Source organism: Octodon degus, unplaced genomic scaffold (genome assembly GCF_000260255.1).
Source record: "Octodon degus isolate 3935 unplaced genomic scaffold, OctDeg1.0 scaffold00059, whole genome shotgun sequence".
Taxonomy (NCBI): Eukaryota; Metazoa; Chordata; class Mammalia; order Rodentia; family Octodontidae; genus Octodon; species Octodon degus.
This window is the reverse complement of record NW_004524635.1, coordinates 1,818,160-1,824,159: the sequence shown is the minus strand read 5'-3', so window position 1 is coordinate 1,824,159 and position 6,000 is coordinate 1,818,160.

Genomic DNA, 6,000 nt, shown 5'->3' with positions numbered 1-6,000 from the left:
GAGACAGAGAGAGAGACAGAGTGACAGAGAGAAAGTAGCTGTATATCTATCCTATTTTGTATATACAGATACAAAATGGCCTTCCTTGGTATCCCCTTTTTTGTTTAGTTTTGTTAGAGATGGGTATTCCATTACCCTTTAAATACTGTAGGTGCGTGAATTCAGCAAAATAATCCAATATAGCCCAGTAGTCCATAACAGTATTGGGTTATCCATAGGACTGGCAATATCAGAGCTTGTTGACTTAAGCCTTTTACAACTCAGCATTTAATATGGCTTTACTTTTCATACCTCATTTTTATACTTTTCTGCTGGATTGTTAAGACCAAGATAAAGCAAGACCTATATAACAAGAAATGTAACTTTCACATCTGACAAGGTCAGTGAAGTCCCCTCAGGATTTATCCTGAAACCTTGCACCTCAGTTTGCAGATCCTTCATCAATGTCAGCCATGTGGATGTCCCGGCCATTGCTTGACCAATTTGCTCTCTGTGAAAGCCTGAGAGAATATTTTGTCTCCATGTGACTCTCCTTAGTCACATTCTACATCATTGATCACATTGCTCTGTGGCCCCACAATCTCCTTGATCAGAAAATTTGGGACACAACTGAGTTGCATGATGTTACAGTATAAATTCTCCTATGTCCTGAGTCTTCACTGACCTGGAAAGGCTAGTGCCAAAATGTTGGCTGTCCTTGCAGCCCTCCTTTTTCTTTAATTTTTTGCCTGCAAACTTACACTGTTAACCCTCCAGAAGAGGAGCTTATTACTACCCTACAACATATGCAGTTGGGTTTAACCTCACTATCTGTCTGAATATCAAACATCTTAGGCAAAACATGGAACAGGTATTTTCCATCTACTATTGATATGTTAAACATTGAGTCTCTACAGAATATAGTGGAAAAAATTTTCAAAAAATAAAAAAATATTTTCAAAGTATGAATAAACAGTTACATATTTTTACACAGAAATATAGAAATATAACCATATACAGCATTGTAGCAAGACAGTCCTGTGACTTTTTTTTCCTGTCTCTTTTTTTTCATTTATTACCCTTTCTTTTAAATAAACAAATATTTACTTGAGAGACAGTATGGCAATAATTTGTATGTCATGACAAGCAGTACATATTTAGAAGACCAGAAAGACAGGTATTACACATACATTGTATGGGGCTTAAAATGGGAGATTCTGAATTAAACATTTCTAATCAGTTTAAGGGTGGTATGCTGACTGCCAGCTTTGGGACACACCTTCAGGTGAGAGGATCTGGCTCATGGCCCTCTCTCCACTTGAGGGTTCTGTGCAGTCCCTCAAAGACTTAAACAGAAGTTTGGGTGTCATTTTAAAAGTCCGGTGGAAGATAGGTAGCAAGTTGAGTCCCTCTGAAATTATGCCAACTCCTTTGGGTTGAAAATTATAGCTATCTTTTTTGAGATGCAATTAACACTTCTCAGACAGGAGAGTTTGGACAGTAGTCACAAACTGTTAACATTTTCCAGGCATTTCTGTTAAAAAAAAACTTTGGAGGGAGACAAATATTACTATGTATTCTATAAAACTTAAAACAGATCCTCAGACAAGTGACATATAATAACCATCACCAAGTAGATCTATTTAAAGGAGTTCTTATTGTTGTTTTACTTAGTTAACCTGGCATATTTAATTTTCAAAGGTAGCTCTTCTTTTGTAGTTATACTTAGCTTTGTTTATTCATATATACAGATTCTTTATGTGTAGCCACATGGATGAATCTGTACTTGAATAGAGGAAGCTGAATGGTCTTGAGTAGGTAGTTAAGGTTTTTATCCTACAGCTTAAAACCAGAAATCTGATGAAATTGAAAATATACAATTTATTTAAGTAGAACCTAAAGAACAGGACTTTTTGCTTGTTCTGGACTTTGTTCGTTTAGTCCTGGTGAATTTGTAGTAATTGGATTTGACCACTCATCATGCATGGCTGGAGAAAAATTTACAAAACACAAATTCTAATTCAGTAGAGCTTTCTTGATTTGTATGGGTCTATGTTAAAAGGTTACACAACTGGAGTTTTATTCATGTTGCCCAGATAGCCCAAAGCTATCTAACATTCATGTAGTATATATGAATGCTAATAACATTCATATAGTATATATGAATGTTAATGCACTATAAATTAGCTTTAATCAAAGGGTTTTTTTTGGCCTTATTAGAGAGAGAATTCTGGGCCTCACACATGCTAGATAAGCACTATACCAATGAGCTACATTAAAATCCCCATAATCAAACTATGCTTCAATAAATAGTCATTTTATAATTATCATAGAAATGATATACTCAGTGTTAGGTTTAGAAACATTTGCCCTAAGTCTCCAACTCTCAGATCTACTTTCTTTCTTTAAAACCATCATTTCTGTCACTGCAGGCTTTCATTTTCCTAACTCTATGTTTAGGGGGAAAAATATTTCATTCCTTGTTATTGTGCCAAAAAGCCTCATTTAACAATGAAATGTATGAGACATGCTAGACGAGCAAAATGGATAGAATGTTCTAGAGAAGCTCCAAGTCTCTCATTGTGAAGGTGATATTTTCTAAGTAGAGATAATTGGAAGTTGTATCTTTGAATCCCTTATGGAGAAATATAGAATTATAGAGGAAAAGAACTAAGATTTTCATGAGCCAGAAAAAATCTCTTTTGACAAAAACAGAAAAATCCCATGCACTGAAACTCACAAAAGTCACCTAGGCTTGAAATAAATTTTGAAGGTGAGTGTTAAAACACTAACTTTCAGCCTTAAGTTTGTGTGCTTCATGAGCTGGATTTGACTTACTATTTGCACTGAAAAATAATTTTAACCCTATCTAAGAAAGGTAACTTTTAGGAACGTCAAAACATTTTATTGCTAGTCATCAATTTATAATTTGATTTATAAAATTAGAACTCAGAAGGATACTTTGTTCTTCTTAATTGCTTTTTATATCAAATACCTTTAGTAGGAAGTAGCCTTATTTTTCAATTTTGTATTATATCTCCAAGAGAATAAATGTATCATTATGCTTTCAAAATATTCTTCCCATTAAAATGTTGTCTTATTTGAGGAATTTATTATTTTTGTTTTATCTTCTATAAATAGTGAAAACCAAAGTCTCAAAAATATAGAAAAGGAAAACTTCACAAATATGCTTTATAATTTAGGATAGGGGCTGGGGAGATGGCTCAGTGGAATAAGTGCTTCGCTGGCAAGTGCAAGGGCCTGAGTTTAATCCCTGGTTCAGAAAAAAAAAAAAAAAAGGATAAATTCTAGACATATAAGATTTTATTCATTTTTGTGGATCTGTCACTGAAATATTCTATTTTGTTTGTTTTATGATTTAATGTATTTTTCATTCAGTTTGTTTTATGTAAATTTATTCTACAGATACACAGAATTTAAGCCTCACAGTCACAGAAAAACCAGAATGTAAGAATCAACACGACCTAAGGTGCAATCATAAAGATAAGTTTGGCCAAGCAATGGCCATGACTCATCCACATGGTTGACACTGACAAAGGTTCTACAGTCTGAGGTACAGGATCTCAGGATAAATCCTGAGGGGATTTCACTGACCTTATCACACCCAAAAGCTACAACTCTTGTTGCATAGGTCCTGCTTTACTTTGGTCTTAACCATCCAGTAGAAAAGTATGAAGACGAAATATAGGAAGTAAAACCATGCTGTTATGTTGAGCTGTGGGGGACTCAGGTCAACAATTTCTGGCATTGCCAGTTAAACAGAAGACCCAATGCTATTATGGGCTACTGGACTCTTTTAGAATATTTTGCTGAGTTTACACACCTATAATATTCAATAACGGAACTTAACAAAAAAAGGGGTCTACAGATGAATGTCCATTTTGTATCTGTGTATTCAAAGTGGTTAGGATAGGTATATAGTTACATTCTCTTAATGAATAGAATGATTTGTTCTAATTGTGTTTGTAAATAGGATCTCAAGTCCACATCTTTTACAGCAATTAACCACTAAGAAGAATATATGCAGTGTATTATTTGTTGAAACTGTCCTACCGATTTGATTTGAAACTGTCTCATTGCTATTTGTTTATCAATAAAATTATGGAAACATTTTTTTAAAAATTTAAAAAATAAATAAAGATAAGTTAATTGAATGTTTGTTCATCCAATCATTTATTCAACAAACATAACAAAAAGCATTTATTTCCCTAGCTAAAGTCTTTGTTTCATGACATCTAAATTAACAATGAAGCACATGCCACAAATGACCACCATAAACATAAATGATAATGTAATAGTATATAGTACAGTATAATAGCACACAGGTACTATGCAGCTTTTACTTCTAATACTCCAATTGATTTTATTTCAACCTCACAAAGGAGAAAACAACAAAAATATAATTTTTTTCTGTAGAGTCACTTCTGTACTATATAGTTTATAAAAGTAATGATGATAATTCAGAATGTCTACAGAATGCTTCTAAATTTAGCCTTCTTAGTTAATAGGAAATAAAATCATTCTAACTAGAACTATTTAATCAAGTATTTCCATTTAATGGAACAGTATGGAAATGTTAGGCTAAATCTAACATAAAAAAGTGTAAATGAATCTTTCCTACTTTTTAATAGACTAGATGATCTTGTTTGGTCTAATTGATCTTTTCCTTGGGAGCTCTCGTGACTGCTCAAGCACCTGAATCTTTCTTATTGTGCTTATTGCAGTTCACACTTCCCCTTGTTCAGTGTCAAGTGTGTGTACCATGGTCTTCAGTCCAAAAAACCATTTCCGCTCTACCTTTGCTGAATAGCCACACTCTTTCTTCAGCGGCTATTTCTTTTCTTTTCATTTCTTTTATCATATTCCTGTTGTTTAACATCAGTGGAGAACTGGTGATCTTGTGCCTCACAGAAGAAATAATGTTATCCTATCTCATCTCCACATGTTTTGAGGTTTAACCTCCTCTAACTTATGTATTTTCTTAGACAAATGGCCAGAACACAGTCTAAGACACATGGCTTCTTTTGGGGAAACCACTGGCTTATAAATGTGACTCATAGGCTTATTTTGTAGAGCATCATTAATTGGTCTTACTGCAGAACAAATGCATCTAGTTCTTACAGAGATACACACAGACACACACAGACACACACAGACATGCACACCTACATTGGGGATTGAACCCTGTGACTTCACGCTGTGCTACATCCCTAGTCTTTTTTATGATCCTTTTGTTTTGTTTTGTTTTGGAATTTTTTTGTATGTAGTACAGGGTCTACAGAGTCTCACTACATAGATCAGACTTATAGTGGTCCACCTGTGTTCAGCCTCCCAAGTGCTGGGATAACAGGCAGGCACCACCATGCCCAGTCTCAATCTCTGTCTCAGTGTGCCCTGAGGGTGGGGCCAGCACAACAGGCCTGGGGAGGGGATGAAACCCCAGGCCCTTGCACTGCTTGCAGGCACTTTAATCCGCTGAGCTATTTGGCCAGCCTTTGTTCTGTGTTTTGATATAAGTCCTCAATAAGTCGCACAGTTGCTCAGACTGGACTCAATTTTGTGGATCCTCCTGTCTCAGCTTCCTGAAGTGCTGGGAGTACAGGTATGCATCACCGCATCAGGCACAGATAAATTTAATCTGTAATCTCCCCTAATGATTTCATATATTCACCCTAATAAAGGGCAATTTTTGAAACTCATAAAGTAAATTTTGAATAATTTTTCTTTTGTCCTGTGCAGTTACTCCTAACATCAATCAGAAAACAACACAGGGGAGGAAGAAGAAGATATGCTCAAAACAGAAGTGTAGAATAATGCTTCAAAAAAGAGTACAGTGCTATGGAGATAGCTTGGTATCCTAAGCATCTGCCTAGAAAGCCCTAAGTCCCAAGTTTGATCCCCGGTGGGTCCTGGAACTGGGCATGGTGTGCACTCCTGTAATCCCAGTGCTGGGGATGCTGGGACAGGAGGATCACTAGGAGTGTGAAATACGAGAGAGAC